We start from the raw sequence: 19529 nt of genomic DNA, 5'->3' as shown, positions 1-19529 counted from the left end.
CAGATAATGACACTGAAGCCAGGCAACCATTGAGTGATCTTTTATAAGAGACATAGGAAAGAAAGTTAAAAGTTCATCAAAGGAGTCATGACACGTTTCTGGAGACACAGCATCTGTAGGAAATACTAGCCTAAACTGACAAAATCTATGTAAGTTGTGTGAATCAAAAAGGAAGCATTGTTGAGAAGTTATTGGGCATTCAAAATTCAGAAATGTCTATTCATTCACGTCCCTCTAATCACAAAGAGATACAGGTGGGGCAGTGGTTTTCCCTTGAAATCCATGTAGAAAATAATTTGCTAAGCACCTTCAAAGTACAAATAGCATTTAAACAAAAAGGTTATTCAGCTTAGAAAGCAAGTTATCTTCAAGGATTCTTAAAAAGCTATGACTTAGGAGGGGGTTGGCTTTAATAAATAAAACCCCAAACTCAGAGTCCATAAAGAAATATATAGGGAAGTGCTACATAATTATTTAAAATTTTTGCATAGAAAAAATAAAAGTAAAAATAAAAATTGGGAAAATATTTGTAAAGCACATAATAGAAAGTTACCTAATTTCCTTAACATCAAAGATTTTTGAAAATAAATGAGGAAAGATGAGAAGACTAACAAGCTAAAACATTGATATATTAGTTAGATAAAAGGCAAATTAAATGTTAATAACTTTAAACATATGGAAAGTTTATGTTTTTCATAAACCTCACAATTTGAAAATGCAAACACATTAGTGGAGATACAGGAGGTGGTTTAGTCTTTCCATGACCCATCATTCTGTCCCTAAGTCATCAGTCTAAGGTACCTTAAGACAATCCAAGTCACCCAAAGATGTCTGTTAATCTAGACTGAGAAAAAAAATGCAAACACAAGCAATGGAAACCATTTCCCCATTCACAGTGTTAAAGTTGTTGGACATTATTGGTTGGAGTACTGGGGTAACCTCCTTGGAGGACAACTTATCTATACCTATAAAAATTTATATACATTTCCAAAAATTTAAAATGAAGAAACACTTGTCTCAAGAATACTACATATAGAAATTTATATTTCAGCTATAGTTATAAAAATGTGCAAAGAAGTTTACTCAAGGATGTTCATTCACAAATGTTACAGCAAAGAAAAAACTCCTAGAAATATTAAAACAATTCATTGACAGAGGATTGGTTAAATATGTTATGGAATACTCTTACAATGGAATAGTACACAGCCTTTAAAAGATAGAGGTAGATATATGTGTTCTGGCATTGTTGTGGAAACTTAGAAGATAACATGATCAAAGCAAGGCACAGAATATTAGAGAATCTAATTCTGTGTTTTTCAGAATGATGATTATATATATATTAATCTTCAGATCAGAGGAAACATTGAAGAGTTTAATCAGGGGAATGATGTTAACGGAATGCAACTCACCAGCTGGCCTTCCAAAATTATACATGAGGTGTCAGCTACAGGGCCAGGAGGAAGGAGCTTAAAAAGGGTCATTTACTTTTGACATTATATGCTTCAGGGTACTGTTTAATGTTTTCATTATGAACATAGCTTTGTATAATGAAAGCAAATGCAGATTCTCAGGCTCACTCCAGACATCCTGATTTAGAACCCATAAGCTATGTTTGGAAACACTCCTAAAGTCTCTCTTCTCTTATCTCTTTTAAAATTTGGTTCATTATGTATTGTCCCACCCTCGTACACCACAACCTATCTCTGTTGGCTTGGTCTTCATCCACCACATGAACATCCCCAGTGTCTCTTGTGTATTAAATTTAGGAGGAAATATTCCTTCACTATTAAACTCCTCACCAGGTATTACAAGGAGCTTGGTTTTATTAAAGCATAGCACGACCGATTTGAACATAAGGCTGCAGAGGTATACAGAGGTAGAGGTCTCATCATAAAGTCCTTATGGAAAACATAGGAAGTTTGACTTTAGTCCGTAAGTCATGGAGAAACATTGAAGAGTTTAGTCAGGAGAGTAATTTTGATTGAATGGAACTTGTCATATTTCCTTCCAAAATTCTCCATATCCTGTTTTAACCATCTTTGTGAATCATGTTATCACCACTTAAGTGCTCAAGTTAAAATTCTGAGCCATGTCCTGACCTTCTGCCTCTTCCATACTTCCAGCGGCCAAGGGGTAACCATGACCTGTCAATGCTACCTCTTAAATATTGTTTGAATTTATACTTTGTTCCTATTTTTTTACTACCATTTCCTTATGTTAGGCCCTGCCTCCTGATATTCTTGACATAATTAAGTCCTTGATAAAATTTATAATCTTGCCTCCTTGCATCTTTCCAGAAGTATCTCACTTTCCTAAATATCCCAAATATAAAGCAATTATATGCAGTTCTCCAAACATATCATTGTGTTTTATGACTTTATGCCATTTTATATTCTTGTCTCCTGCCTTAAAGCACCTTCTTTTCATCCTCTTATCCTTTCATCCTCACATTTCCCACCCGTGCCCCCTATTTTGCCTGCAGGCATCATGAACTCTAAGAAACCCTTTTGATAACTCTTGGCCTAGCCAATTTTTTCTCAACTCTGCTTCCATAGCACGGCTTGTGTCAATTTATTCTGTCTGTCATTTTTATTTGCTTGTTTGTTTGAGTTAGAGTCTTTTGAATGTCAAGTGGAAAGCCAAGTTAATCACATTCCTTAGACTATGACCAACATCCTCACCAGTCTTTGCAAGATCCTTCTCTTATTTTTATCTTAACAATATTTTGCTTCTTTTCATTTCTAATTCTCACATTCCGTTATCCTTTCTCTCCTTTAGCACTTGCTCGAATTGCTTAGACTATTTCTTTGGCTGCAACTGTGGAAATATAATGGTTTTCTTTTCCCTTATGATCTTAATTTGCTAATGTAAAATGATACGATATAAGAACTTGGACTTGCATATAAATTTCCCTATCATGTGTGCCCAGAGGTGGGACCACTGAACCAAGGTATGCATATAAGCCTTCTGATTCCTGCCATGTTGTTCTCCTGGATGGCTGCAGCAGGTCCTGCTGTCATCAGGCAAGTTCTGTTTCTCAATAACCTTTAAACAACTGTTATTATGCAACTTCCTAAGATTTGCCAATCCAAGAGAGAGAAAGTGTAGATTTTTGTTTTAATTTGCATTTCTCTGATTACTAGAGAGGCTGAGCACTTGTTTTCATGTAGTTAGTAGTCTTTCAGGTTTCTATTTTCATAGATCCCCTGTTCATACCTTGGACCCATAGGACACGGATTGATACAACTGTCTATGTATTTTCCTCCTTCAGTAGAAAAACAGTGAGTTTTGACTTAGTCTTTATAGCTCTACTATCTAGTTCACTGCCTCAAGTATAACTGGTGCTCAAAAAATGTTGAATTAATACAAGATCAACAATTAATATTATCAATTCAACTCCTATTTACCTAATCAGTGGAATTGTTTCAATAATACTTTTCTTTAACAGAATTTTTTTGGTCATCATTCATACAATTGTTTATTCATGTAGTTTAATTAAACAAAATAATTTCACTAATCCACTCATTATTCTATTGATTCCTTATTCGCTAAGGTAACTGTAAGATCAGTATTCTGACTTGCTTATAAGTCAAGAAGTCTGACTTGCTTGTCTATTCATTAGATAAATTCATGGACCTTTTTGTAATTGAGTTACACACACACACACACATATATATATATATATATATATATCTGTTTCATGCAATGTTCATTTTAATAAATTTTAATTGAAAAATACCAAACATTTATTTTCTGAATGTCCTGTTTGACACTTTATTCTTCACATACATTTCAATACATCATAGGACTATATTTATTTTAGTTTCAAAAAACTTTTTGGCGACTTCCTCTTAAGAATAATGTGTAAATATAACATTTATGTTAAAAAATAAATTTAATTTGATCTCTTATTTTATAGATTAAGAAACTGTAAGAGTGAGTGATTTGTCCATGGTCATCTGGTTCTTGCCATAACTTATGCTAATAATAATAACTATTATTCTTCTAAAACTTTGCAACACAATAGAGCTGCACGATTCTCACTCTACTTCTTTCATATTATTTATTTGTTTGTTATTTTTTTTCTCCCTTCTTGTCTACCATGAGCATGCATTAAATTTTCAACTGAAAAAAAACCCAAGAAAACATAATCTTAGGACTCTCAAATATATGTTGTCTCATTTAATATTAACAATTCTATAAAATATACCGAACAGGTCCTATCATCCCCTCTATCTGAAGAAGGAAGCTGAGGCTATAAGAGGAGATTAAGCGAAGTGTCCTTGGTTTCAAGGCTAGTGAGTAAAGATCTGCAACTAAAACCAATGTCCTTACCTTTCGGTTAGACACGCTTTCTCTCCCTTCCCTGTTTGGAAATCATACTTCATCCAGTAATGTGTGAAATTGTTAAGTATTTGTATGATGATGAACTATACCAAGAGGTTGCTAGGAAGGCACATTCCATTTTGGGGGACCTGAAATTCTTACCCAGGTAGAATATAGTAAATTTGTATACTGCTAACATACTTAGCTGCTATCATATCCTCTAAATTTTTAGTTACAATATTTGCTTATTTATACCAACATTATTTGTAAAAATGGAAAACATCTCACTTGGCAGCAAGTACAAGAGTTTGAAGGATGGCATTCCTTTCAGCCCATGTGGTACACAAGCTATGTACAGACTGTTCCTCTTCTATTAGAGAGAATGGCTTCCTTTCATTAACCTCTTGTCATCTCTGCTGTTTACACTTCTTTAAAAGTCTTTACTTCTGATGTGGCATCATAGGATTTTATTAAAGCAATAGTTACATCATTGATGAAATAACATAATCACAACAGACTAAACAATGAAGATGACCTTCAAAGGACTCAGCATCTTAATGTGGCAAGTGTATAATAATCCATTTGGTATTTTACAACCTTAGTTTATGACTATGTCCTGAAAGTACTATGGAAACTTACGAGAAAAAAACTTTTCTGCCCTTAGTTTCTCCATTACGTGAGTCCCTGTACAAAGCAGTGAGGAATGTATCATGGTGTAATATTATCCTCACAAAGCTGTGGGTGCTAATCTCTGCTCGTAATTATTAGCTGTGAGTCTGATCATGTCACTTAACTTCCAGGAAGCTTAATTTTCTTTTTGCTCAAAAAGGAATAACGACCCTATTTTTCTTGGAGATTGTGGTAAGAATCAAAGAGATCATGTCTCTGAACCGTGATCTATAAGTGTTAAGCATTATAGAAATGCTATTAATACTCACATTTGTTAAATGGGTATAAATCAATCACCTTTCTTAGTAGTTAACAGGAAATTTTGTATGCGTGTGTGTGTGTGTGTGTGTATGAAACAGATTAAGAGTGAGGAGGTGTGGGGTGTACTGGTACTGATAATACTATATTATCATGATCAATGATATTAAATTACCAATAATATTAAATCTTCAATGATTATAATAATATTGATAATAATTAACATGTTTTGAGCATGATTACTCTCCACCGTAACTCCTGGAGTAATTATTATTCTATGCTTTTCTATCAATGTTGAACTAAATGTCAAAGAACTAAGTTATTTGAGACTCAAACCCAGAATGCCTGACTCCAGACTCTGCTATAAATATTTATCATTTCTCTAAGGAACAGTCTTACCTAGTAGAAAATGTGTGCACCCAAAATTTATTCCTTTGATTTGCCATGACTAATCCCTATGCCCCAACTTTAAGTTGGATCCTTGCTTTAGACAACAGAGGATCATTGTGTCCAGGCCAATACTGCAACTTTGGCATTCTCTCTATGACAGTTATTGTCGATGTCAGAACTTCTATGTAACTGATGTGAATACTTTTGTGAAAGGTTATATATCAGTTCACACGTTGAGGGAAAAGTTTCAAATCTTAAATGTCATATATTTTCATGCATAGAACCTTACTAACTCTTTATCTTATTGTGAACATCTTCTGTGCTTCTTCCTAGTCTGTCTTAGTCTGAGAGCTCCACTGAAACCTGTCCACCATGGGTGACCCTGCTGGTATTTGACATACTAGTGGCATGGCTTTTAGCATCACAGCAAAATGCAGCTTCCACAGTATGACAACTGACAGATGGATGGTCTGGTTCCCTGACTAGGAATGAACCAGGGCCATGGTGGTGGCAGCGTGGAATTTTGAGCATTAGACCACCAGGGCTGGCTTAAACAACACTAACTCTAGAAAAATTTCATGACTAAAATGGAAAGAGGCCTAAAAATGACTTAATTAATACCCTTGCCCTTGTCTCTATGTCTGTGGCACGTTTAGTTATTTTTCCACACAATACACAGCCTGCCAAAGACGAAAAGAGGTTTGTACAATTATAAACAAAACACAGTATGGAATAAAGCATTCTTTTGACTTTAAGAATCAATTTCCATTGGAATAAGCACTGCAGCACCCTTCCCTTTCTGTTCCAGGAATTTGACAGAACTTCAATATTGACGACGAACATAATTTAGTAAATGGTGCTCGCTAAGTAGGGTGACCTAGGCCAAACAGCTGCAAAAGTGCAGGAAGCCCTCTGTCTAAAGGTTGTGCTCTCACAAGAAGAGGAGCGAGAGGAAAACGGAAGCAATCCTCAGAGCGCTACTGAACGTTGTATATGATTAGACAGCTGTATTTGAATCAATGCCTGAGTCTTTCTTACCATCTTGAGAAGTTGCAAATTTGTATAGTCGGCTTTTTTTTAATTTTGTTTTGTTTTTTTTTCCCTAAAGTTGGCAGTCTGTTGGTTTAATAACTCTAAATTAGTTAATTCATTGCTTTGAATTAAACATGTGAATCAAATTTGCAGAGAGATTGAGGCTCATTATGACTCTGATAGAAAATTCTAGAATGAAAGCTGTTGTTCTAGAGAAGCTGAGCAATTCCCAACAATGCATCCCCTTAGGAATCCTTTTCAATGGTGCACGTGCCTTCCATTGGAAGCTGAGACAGAGCACAAGGCAGCATGGAACTTTGGATAGGCAGACCAAGGACAGCTTTGAATGAAACTCAGTTAAGGCTCAGAGAAAGGCTGAAAAAGAGTAAGTTAATATTTTTCCTCTGAAAAGTAACCAGATTAGTTCAGAATAAATGTGATGAAAAGATTTCTTCTTCTGAGTAAGTATAAAATACAAATTAATATATCTTATAAACAGTAAGTAGAGAAAAAGACACTTAGTTGTACTTAGAAACCCATGCTTATTATAAGCATGTCTCTACTTAAGGTTGCATCGCTTAGGGAGAGAAAGGAAAAATTAATCAATCCATGTGCTGCTCTTTTCATAAAAATACACATATGAAAATGTAAACATATGTGGATTGGGTTTTATAGACATAATTCTCTTGGTTATCACTTCTTAAAATAAATGCAACAGACACCATCATTCTTCTGGTAGTAATATCTAGAATGTAGGTATAGAGTCCAAAGAAACTAATTCACCTGCATAAGAGTACGTCTTGTGTCCTTTAACTTTTCAGTGCGAGAAATGACACAGGCCTCATGTATTTATGATTCATATCAGATTCAATGAAGCTATAAATATAAAATAGTAATGAAGTAGAGTGTAATGGGCAGCAACTATTTTTATTGTTTCCAATTGAAAGACAAAATGATTGTTTCCTCAGAGTCTGATTGCAGCCTATTTCTGGAACCGAGCAAAATGACCACAGTGTTATCCCACTAAAACGTGAAAAACGAGAGCAGCGAGAAGATTAAAGTCTTTACTAAATGATCTAATGGCGATTGAGATGAGGAAACATAAAAAGCTGCATCAAGTCAGCAAAGATTTTTGTATCTAAAGCACTAATTTAGAGTTAAAATAAAGCAAGTGGTCAGAGAAAATGAAGAGCTTTATGTGGTAAATCAGGACAATCAACTCTCCTATCTGCTTGAAATAAAACCACTTTCTTGGTGATAACCACGGGGAATCACAACATAATTTAATATATGTGCTAAATGTCATCAAATGCTACACCAAACTTTCACTTCCTCAACTGCCTCCCTATACTGTTAGTTCAAATCTATTTAAATATTTAAATACTCCAACTCCTGTTCACCTTCAGACTCCCCAAACACTTAAAAAAATCAGATCTCATTCAAACTGAGCTAGAATTACAAATGTGAGTCTTTACCTTTCGCCAGGAGGCAGATTCTGTGTTCACTGAGCCCGGTGTGAAAGCTATGACAAAAATGACACTTCCCTTCTGGAACTATACCATCTTGGTTGGTAAATATCCCCAGCATAATTTACGTGCGTTTCTCTTCACCATGTTATCTAGTAAAAAGTGGTAAACTTTGACCAGTTCACATTATAGAGGCATTTAAATTTAATTTCTGTACCCAAATAATGCATGAGAAAGGAAAGTCTTCCAATAGATAGACTGTAAATGGATTGGGACTTGTACACAAATCTGCTAGGCAGGATGCTTTTTCTTTCAAGCACAACTGCACCATCAGCTAGCAGTTTTAGTTTGTGTTTTCTGCTGGGACAGGAATATTCATAACTGGACCTGTAGGAGAACATGTTACAGAAGGATTCTGTGAGTAATTAACTAATCCCCCAAACAACAGAAAATGAAAGGAAATAGGAGGCTAAGAGAATTTGCCCTGCATTCCTTCACCTAAACATCTTGAGTGAAAGTGTGAGCCAAGAGTATTAGCTGAAGAAGAAGGGAGAACAACACATTGAAGTAGTAAGGCAAGAAATAATGTCTCTGCTCTTAAAAAGGTCTAAGTCCAAGGAAAGTCTTAATAGTCCAAGGAAAATTTTTCATGAAATATCACTTCCTGTTTAGGGAAAGAGCAGCAAAGGCCCCCAGGGTCTGGATGTCCTTCTAAGAGACACACCAGCAGAGGGCTGGTCTGCTCCTATATAAGGATGTTCGCTCTTCTTTCTGTAACTTTTGTACACAGATAACTGTGACTTGTCTGTGGATGCAGTAGACAAAACTTTGGAGTTAAACCTGAGACTTAAGCCTATCTTTGCTATTTTCTGGTTGTGTGAACATAAGTCTATTGACTCCCTTTCCAATCTTAAAAATATGGAAAATAAAATTTACCATTCAGAATTTAAAAAAAAATATACATAATACATAAGGCTCTTATCAGGTGCTCATTAAGTAGTCGCTACTGTTAAGTTCATTATAATTACCAAGTGATTTCTAACCAAAAAGTAGAGCATTAAAAAAAGAAAAGAAAAGAAAAGAAAGGGGAATGAAGCAGGCACTCTGTATTTATCCCAAGAAAATAAAAAAGTAATTTTTATATTATATAAGTCTATTCTATGCTGCTTTTATTATTTGCTTCCATTCATCTTAAGGACTTGGGAAACCCCATGATCATTCTATGGTATCTTGATTCTTACACTGAGATAGTAAGAATCTTCAGTCTAAACTTCAAGAAACTTCCATCTAAAGAATAGTAACTAATTCTCTTCTTAACCAAAACGTCAGAAGGTCACAGACAAGTAAACCTCCGTTTTAAATTCCTAGGCTACAGAATAACGAAAGATTATTTAGTGATTCTATATTTACATTTTAGCTGAAAGAACCTCAGTTTATTTTGGAGGAAAACATGATCCTTCTGGGGAACTAAAAAAAATTTCTGCCTCTACACAAATTTAGAACAAATAATGAAACAGAGAGATTTGTTGTTAAATATAAAAATAGCAAAATTCCACTCTGTGTCAAATTGTGAATGCTTAGAGCAATATGGTTACATGATCTGTGAATATGCATAAAATTAATCTGTGACTTACATTTACCATATTACTCTAAATGCTGTTTTCAACGAAACAACTATTTTTAAAATTTCATTTTAGAAGTTCTGTGAATTGAAAGTAAATACTCTATAAAAAAAATAGGGCATTCATTCTGCCAAACGCTAGTTTTCTTGAGTGAGTTATTTCAGGCCCATGCTTACTTCTCTTGACTTTTCCAAGCTGTTTATCCAAATCCTTATCTTCTACTTATTTATTCACTCTCTCCCTCACCCATTCTATCTTCAGTGTAGCCTGTAGGAGATGACATAGATCGTCTGAGGAACCACCACAAGAGGTCAATTTCCCAATCTCTGCTGTCAGATTACTCTTCTATCATGACTGGCTAGGAGTAAGAAACTTAACTTTATTTATGATATGGTGACTATAGAATGTATCTGGAAACACTATTCCACTGACAGCAGACATAGCCTCACCATCTTAGAATCCAGAGGTTATGATCATTTTAGAACCGAACTCCAATAGCAAGACAAGGGATTCAGACCTACTGTATTGATAGTCCTTTGGGGATCAGATGGCCCACCACATCCTGCTCTGCAGGCTCTCTCCAGTGTGCCACGGCCCAATTTGCATCCTAACCCTGGATATGAGGACTATGCATCTTGCAGTCAGCCTCCACTCTGGTTCATGCGTGACTGTCAGGATGGGAACACTTAAAAGTGTTCCAAGGAAAGACTCATTTGTAGCCCGCGTCAGTCTGTTCTTCATGATATAACATCCTCAGCTCTGTGTCTGCCTTTAGGAATGTAACTTGTGAGCAGCCTGTCTCTGGCTCTTCCCTTGTTTGGTTGCTTTCAAAGCCCACTATAAAGCTGAAAGGTGACAGCTTGACCTGCTTTGCTCCATGTTTTTTTTTTTCTTTTTCTTTGGTATTGTTGTTAAAATAACAAATGACTATGTGCACAAAGCAGTAAGTCACAGTGGTATAGCCCAGTCTAAGGGAGGAGGAGAAAGTAGCTGGACTACAGAAATACCAAAAACAGGCATGATGGGGGCAGGGATCGTGAAATGGGGTGGGGTGATTTTTCCTTATGTTTGGCACAATGCCCTGTACATCCTCAGATTTCCAAACTGTGTTTTAAAATAAATGTTAGGAGCCACTTGAATAAAGTTTAATTTCTGTATGGGTATAATTCCAAGTTTTAGAAGCACCCAACCTATAACTAGCTTCTTTGTTCTTAGCGAACTGCACATTCCCTCTCAAACAGAGGCAAACCTTTAAATGGCTCCTTTAAAAGGCTCAATGGATTTACAGAACCCAAACAATAATATTTTCCTATCCTGAGCTTAAATGAATTAGAAAATTGGATCCATAAAATGGAAATCCTCTGGATATAAAAGCCAGGGAATAAGAAGTCATGAAATGTAGTTTTGTACATGTTCAGGATTGAGATGGATAATAGAGCAACAAGGTGGACAGCCAGATCCTTATTTGTAACTTGAGGGTAAAGTAAAGTGGAAAAAAAGGTGATTTGAAGGAAAAGTAGGTTAGGTGAGGTTTTGAAAATACTTGGTTTAGTTGTTTTTTGTTTTTGTTTTTGTTTTTTTAAATAAGGATGACATAAGCTGAAGAAGAAAAACTCTGCTGAGTGAGGATCTAAACATTTAAGAGCAAGAGGTATCACTGATCAGGCAAGAACTTAAGGAAGCAGAAAAGAATGGTATTGGGATGGTATTTGGAGGACATGGAGAGAGAATGGCCTCGGTTAATCTCGCGAACAGAAGGGAAGGGGTTAAAGATGAGAGTAGATTCAATTAGTTTTGGAGCTATCAAGGAACAAAGAGTTCAGGAAACTTCCTAAAGGCCATGTGTTGAGTATGAGCAAGGTAGTGTATGGCAAAGGACTTCATGAGTAATGGAGGCTGAAGAATGGAGACTCTATGCAACTTAAAGTCAGAACCTATAATAAACTATCAATGTCTTGACCAAACTGGTATCAAGAGCCATCTTATTGAGCAGGATCTTTAACTCGATTTCAATTTCAAATCAACCATCCTCAATTGCCTGAATCATTGTCTGTCTCTGAATTCGGCCCTGGCTTGACCTGATCTTCTGACCGCAAGCTGTTTGAGTATCTTCCCTTTGACAACCGCAAACTCTAGTCAGGGCGTGTAAGCCCACTCCAAATTTTAACAAGTTTCTAAGTTCTCCAGGAATACATTTTCCCATTGCTTATGTAGTGATAACACCTGCTCAGCAGATCTATTTCAAGAATTAAATGAGATAATACTCACAAAGGAATTTAAACCAAGCTTCCCAGTCCAGGCTCCGCAACATTTATCCATAGACTTAAGTAAAAGCTTAAAGTTGGCTCTGGCTAGGCTTGGAGTAGAAACAGAAAGAGAATTACTTTCATACTTTGTAAAATTGTCAACTGTACAATAGATCTGTTGGAACTGTCGTTTAACTGCTTTCTGTTATTTGGAAAGTATATTCTTTAATTTCTTAAGCTCAAGTGAATTGCATAGATTTCCTCTACATATCCCATATGATCACAATGTTCATGGAGTCACAATCTCTCTTAAATAATCACCATTTAGTACTAAACTCTGTACAAGTTTATAGTAAATAATTGCTTCCTCTTCACTAACATTAACCAGAAACGGATCCTAAGTTGCCAGATAGTGGCAGTGTACATATTGGGAAGGCAGCATGTGCTATGTGTTCTGTTTACATGTCCTGTTAAGAAGAGCAATCAGATTATAAATATTCAGAGCGAAAATATACCATGTATTACTTCTGTTTATTAATATATTTTGAAGGATGATAAACAGTAAATTGAATTATTATTATTTGCTGAAGAAGATTGGCCCTGAACTAACATGTGTTCCCATTTTCCTCTACTTTATATGTGGGACGCCTGCCACAGCATAGCTTGATAAGCAGTGCATAGGTCTGCACCCGGGATCAGAACCAGAGAACCCTGGGCCGCTGAAGTGGAACACAGGAACTTAACCACTATGCCACGGGGCCAGCTCCAAAATGTCATTATTAATGATGACTCAAATGTTTTCCATTTTTAGGCTATATGATGAAAACCAAATAAATGGGAAAGAAAGGGGGATACAAATATAAAATATTGTTCATGGGACAATTTAATGACTGGATTAAACAAACCTACCATGTGAAATAAGCCTCAGCTCCCAAATTATCACTTTCTCTAAGGAAGCATTTTCCTCTCATTTCAGGATTTGATACCGTCTGATGTCAGCCACTGAATGAATCTGAGGGGATTTTCCTGCTGCGCCTACTTTCATGCAAACCACCTATTTTGCTCTCTTTTAGCTGGCTAGTAGCTGGTTCTATTGTTTTCTCCTTCTGAGCAAATGTTCATGTTTTCTTTTTAAGTTGGGAACTTGGAGATGCTATCTGACAGGGGTTTTTATTTTGAATCTGTTTCATTGCAAAACCAAAATGTTTAATTACGCAAGACGGCTGCATCTTCAGGAATTCAAGCCTACAGACGGTAGACACAGAATCACTCCATCCACTCCGTTTCTCTTGCGGATCTGTTTGTTTTGGAAGAGGGATGTTGGTATAAACTCATGCAAAGAGCAGGGGTCTGTGATGGTAAAATATCTGCCTTCTCCTCCAGGAGATGGTATTTAACCTCCCTAAGTTTGATTTTTGCCTTCTGCGGCAGTGAGGATGTTCAACTCTAACGTCTCTTTCAGCTCTAAAAGCATTCTAGGATTCTAATTTTACTTTAATTCGCTTAGGATCCATATGATACTGACTGAGAGGTCAGAAATGACCGTCACTGACTTCTGCCTTAGATCTATATTTTCCTAACTATTGTACTGCGTGCACCTGCAGAGAGAAAACTGTTCATATCTCTTGAATTCATACTATTTGGGCTGTGCTGGTCTTACTGAAGAGGCCTCTGCTTTGTGTCAGCTAGTTTTCTTTGTCACTATCACCATGCCTCCCACCCCCAATATCCTGGTACATCTCAGCTTCCCTCTGTGACCCTTCATCCATGCAAGCTTGAAAATTAGATTCAAATTGCTATCTGTATCTTCATTTCACCCTCAATATTGAAAACATACTCTAATTCTCTCAATCTAGCTCCATGTTTACCTACCAACTCATTAAAAAGGGGCTTTAGCACTGGAGCAAGAGATCATGTATTAGGGAAGGAAAGCAATTTACTTGGCAAGTTCATTTGCGTGTTCTTGCCAACGTCAGAGCAAAGGTTTGTCCTTGGGATAAGGGCGTTTTCTTGCCTAGTCTGGTCTCTCCAGCTGTCTGATTCTTCAATTAACTGACACCTCTGTGCCAGTGATTTTATCCTGGACTTATTTAGTGGACAGACTGGAAATAGTCTCTCAGTGACTTACATGCTGGTTTTACAGCATCATTACGATCGTTGCCTAAGTATCACTGCAAGGAGGGAGGGAAGTGAAAGGAAGGCTCCTGGAGAAAGTGTGTTTGAGATATGCAACAATTTGCAAAGCGTAAGGAAGGGTATTTTGACAATTTCCAATGGAGGCCCAAAATCTAAACAAAATTACAAAGATCAGACAGGAAGCAATTGGCTTTTGTATCATGATTTGTGTTATAGAGCAGAATTCAGTGCCAGGGATTTCTGTGTCAGGTCTCAACTAAGAACGGTATGTTTTTCTTATTTAAAAACACATGGCATTGAGTAATGATACATTTTCGCTCTGCTTACACATTTCCCTCTGCCTTTGGACATTAAAAAAGTAAAATTTATCATGAATTTTCTTCTGATTTTCACATTAGATCATTAGAAAAGTAAACCAAAAGAAAAAAGATTTTGAATCATTTATGCCTGGCTCACAAGAGCTATGCGCTTTACCTGGCCATTCAACAGATAATTTTCTTCGAGCTAACTTCAAGGGAGAAAGTAGTGAAAAATATTGACTTGTTTCTTGCTGTCAAAGTCCTTACAGTATGGTTAGAGGCACCTGCGAACTTATACTGGTAATAAAATTTTGTTATACGTCTTCCTACATATATATATGAGCACACAGTAAATGCACTCACCTGTATATACACCTATAAACTTTAAAAGTTTTAGATCACAGGGTATCCATCAGTTCATTGTCTCACTGAGGTCAGGCAAGAACTGAAAAGTGAGAGAAGCAGGTTGGGTATAAGTGAATTCAGCTCCCACTGAGGTGGGAACGTGGATGCAAAGTTGTCAGATAATAAGGATTGTAATGATACACAGGAAATCTGGATTTTTATGTGTATTCTCCTACTTTTTAAATCTTGGTTCAACATTATAAAATACTGATAAGTGAGCAAAACTTGTGTGTGTGGACAGAATTGGCCTGTAAGCCCCCACTTTCTGATCTTTGGCATTTACTGGCTTTTAACATTTTCAAGTAAAGATAATCATGGACATTTTGCTTTGACATTAGATAATGTTCTAATGCATCATTTTAATGGGTACATTACATTTAGTTTTGTGGCTACACTATAATTTAATTAAGCAATCCTCTATTTCTGACACAGGTCATTTCCAGTTTTTCACTCTAACAAACAATCCTGCAGTGAACTTTCTTGTACATAATTTTTTTTATAGATCTCTGGTTGCTTTTTAGCATAAATCCCCCAAAAGTGAAACATTGGCCAAAATTATACATACTTGCTATTTTTGATTGTAAAATCCCACCATCAATGGATGATTGTTCTTTTCCTACAGCTGTTAATAAAAATAAGAATTATCATTAAAAAGCTTTGTCAGGGGGCTGGCCCCGTGGCCGAGTGGTTAAGTTCACGCGCTCCGCTGCAGGCGGCCCAGTGTTTCGTTGGTTCGAATCCTGGGCGCGGACATGGCACTGCTCATCAAACCACGCTGAGGCAGTGTCCCACATACCACAACTAGAAGGACCCACAACGAAGAATATACAACTATCTACTGGGGGGCTTTGGGGAGGAAAAGGAAAAAATAAAATCTTAAAAAAAAAAATTTGTCAGATAAGTAAAATATTCTGTTTGAAGTTTTAACCATCACTGTATTGATTTGTGAAGTTTTACATTTTTAATATTATTGACCATTGACCCACTTTTATTTTCCCTTTTTACAGGGGATTTTTTTGGATATGTATATGTCTATTAATATTTAACTTTATGGTATCATTCAACTATTCAGACTCTCCGCTCTGAATAAGCAAATATTTAAGATAATCTCCTTTAACTATTTCACATATTTTATACATGAAAATGTAATTTATATGGCCTATATTTTAGAATAATGTATGAAGAGATCTAATATTTACTTTTTTCCAAATACTTTAAAAATCACCCAGGAACATTTATTGAGCAACTTACACTTTCTCCACAAATATGGAAAAGTAATTCTCATATCAGCTAAATGTTTCCATAAACATGGGTCTATTTCCAGGCTTTCCATTCTATTCCATGGTTTTATCTGTTTTATTCTTGTACCGGTAACGTTATCTTTCCTCAGTTATTTTATAATATATTTAGAAGCTCTAATTATAAATCCAATCTATTAGTGTTCTGTTTTTAGTTATCTTTATTATATTTTCATACTATACTAATATAAACTTTAGAATATTTTGTGAACCCTTTTATCCTTAAGCAGTTTTTTTTTTGGACTGCTATAAATTAACTTGGAAAAAATTAATGACTGCCTGAAGTCTTCCCACCTAGGAATGTTGTCCATTCATTCAAGTTTTCTCTTTTGTCCCTCTATGACGTCTTTTAGTTTTCTTCATAGATATCTAACGTGACATTTTTATAGATATGTGTTTGTTTATGTATATTTCTATATATTTAGCTAAGATTGACCTTTCTTATTTTTAGTTTCACAACGAATAAATTTTTTTGTCACTATATTTCTAATTGTGATAGATGCATATGTAAGTAATTCATAGACTATAGGGAATTTGCTAATAAAATAAAATTATTAATTTTGTATTTGGCCACCTCTACTTAATGTCTGTAAGATACATTCTCATGTGAAAACAATTTTACATGTGGCCACTTTCCATGTACAAATAATTGCTATATTGATTAAAAAGTATGTTTATATATTTATTAAAGTTCATATTATTCTACCGCCTTCCCAGCTTCGAATGAGGATTATTACAATAACTTGGTGGCTATTCTCTTGCTTCCAAATTTATCCTGTATAGTAATGAAAGTTTTCCAAAATGATGAATACAGTGCATCAATCTGCACAGCCCCTCTTCCTGATTAAACCAACTATCTCACTCTATAATTAGCTGAGATTGTAGAGAATGTAGTAGTTGTCGTAGCTACTTTTTATCACATAATTTGATACTTATCAATTTTAAAAATTTATAGCCAAAATATTTAATATATTTGCTTTAATCACACATAACTTGAAAGATAACCTAATAATTGTGGCAGTTATTTGAGTAAAGACAATGAATCTCAATGTGTCTTTTTGTTGGAAAGGAGCAGAAGGTACTTAGGAAAGTGAATACTGTATAACCAAATAAATACCTCTGTGTTGAGTAAGGAACTGATGTGGCTTATGTAGTGTGGCCCAGCGAGTAAAATGCAAAGTGGAAATAACATTTTTTAAGCCAAAGATATCTATTGATTCGATTACAATGCAAGAGCATCTCGAAAATAACTTTCATATGGAGTAACCACTAAATGTCAGCAAGCTCGGACATGAAATACATTACTGACTCCTCCAAATCACCATTGATGTTTGAGCTCTGACACTTTTTTGACTATAAAAACGACAGGTTTATTTTTGTTTGAGAATGTCCCCTCAAGCTGCCCAAGGTCTGTCACTTTGTGATGGGGAGGTGAGCGAAGGGGTTGGAGCCTGGCAGCAGGTACACTCAGAGAACCAGAGAGAGCATTTGGAACAGCAAGGTCCTGATCTCACCCTTCATCTTTGAGTTTTCTGCATTTACATGGCATTTCAACAATCACACAGAAGCAAGTAACCCTTAAAAAAAAAACAGTGGCAACATGGGCACACTCATTTTTTGCATTGTGTCTGTGAGCTAGTTGACTGAATTTTTCACTTTCCCATTGGTGGCTGTGACATCTATGAGGACAGATTTTGTTAGTGCTTTCTTCGTTTGAAAAAAAGATCAGGAATGGAAAGTGTGTGGGGTCTGTATTTTTACCCATCTTACCTATTCCCTCTGATTTCGGGTTTAGTTCCTTGATCATGGAAGTTTGGAATAAGAATTCCACGGCTAATGTATGTGAAAGCTTTTCTTTCTTAATGAAATAGGATCAAAACCTTACAACTACCCTGTGTCTATGCTCTTCTTAGCTGGGCTTATTTAGTGACAAGCAGAAAGCCACTGGGCCAGAGTTGGCTGCTTTCCCTCACTGGCCATCCCTGACGCTTCTCTATATGCCTGCCAAGGGGCTGTAGCTTCCTCTTCAAGGGAGGTTGTGCATGTGCACAGCCTTACATCTCTCTCCACATTCCCCAGGGAGCTAGTGCCGAGAAGAGCTAATTTTTTTTTTCTTGTTGAGGAAGATTTGCCTTGAGTTAAGATCTGTACCGATCTTCCTCTATTTCATATGTGGGTCACTGCTACAGCATGGCTGGTGATGGTGATGAGGTCTGCTCCCGGGACCCAAAGCTGGGCCAGTGAAGTGGAGCATGCTTAACTTAACCACTAGGCCATGGGGCCATCACAGAAGAGCTAATAGTTTTTGAATATCTGAAAAGAATAGGCCCAATATTAAGTGTGGTACTATTGTCATCCTCTCTTTCAGATAGACGAAACTTATAGGTCAGTAGGTTTTCCAGTGCCAGCTAGTGGTGGTGCTCAGACTTGAAGCCAAGGGCGTCTGGTAGCAAAGCTTTTGCTCCTAATTGTGTTAACTTCTCACCTGCTGGAGCAGGAATATTTTGTTTTTCTCTCTTTTTTTGTGTGTTTGTTTGTGTATGTGTATGTGTGTGAATATATGGTTATAACTTGCCTCTATAAATAAAAACACCACTCAGGGAACTCAGCTCACTATAAGCTCATCAAAATCTACCAAAACTGTGATGATTAATTTTATGTGTCAACTTAGGCCATTGTACCCAGTTATTTAATGAAACACGAATCTCGATGTTGCTGTGAAGGTATTTTGTAGATGAGGTTGACATTTACAGTTGGTTGCATTTAAGTAAAGGAGATCGCTCTCAATAATTCGGGTGGGCCTCATCTGATCAGTTAAAGCCTTAAGAGCAATAACTGCGGCCTCCTGGAGAAGAAGAAACTCTGCCTCAAAATTGGGATATCAACTCCTGTCTGAGTTCCCTGCCAGCCTGCCTGCCCTACAGATGTCGACTTGCTGGTCCCCACAACTGCATGAGCCAATTCTTCAAAATTAATCGAGAGAAAGAGAGAGTTACAGTACATCATTGTTACTCATAGTAGTTATATTCTTTAAAGTCCACATGAACACTGAATTAGTGAATACTGAACCATTGCTCCTAGGGGAATTACAGGGTTAGGTACTTGGAAGCCTCTGGTCACTACATTTTTGTCAATTAATCAATCCATAACCTTGTTTTATGTATGTATGAGTTTCCATTTAAAGACTTCTTATTTAACACGTATATATTGTTGATTCGTTAACAATGAACTCACAGTCTGTAATTCATGCCTGAATGATGACCTAACACATGTATCTTCTCCATATGGCACATCAAAACTGTCTTGTGCCTAAGAATGTCGGACAGCACTTCAGCACTATGCTTGAGAATCATTTTAACCAACAAAATCACCAACAAAAAGC

At 36.3% G+C, this 19529-nt stretch overlaps 1 protein-coding gene across 3 annotated transcripts in view; it reads right to left on the bottom strand.

Moving 5' to 3' along the window:
- CHRM2 (cholinergic receptor muscarinic 2) overlaps positions 1 to 19529 on the bottom strand; it is a 146135-nt gene that overhangs the window by 6545 nt on the left and 120061 nt on the right. The window lies entirely within an intron of this gene.

Source organism: Equus caballus, chromosome 4 (genome assembly GCF_041296265.1).
Source record: "Equus caballus isolate H_3958 breed thoroughbred chromosome 4, TB-T2T, whole genome shotgun sequence".
Taxonomy (NCBI): Eukaryota; Metazoa; Chordata; class Mammalia; order Perissodactyla; family Equidae; genus Equus; species Equus caballus.
This window is presented reverse-complemented; position numbering and strand designations above follow the sequence as displayed.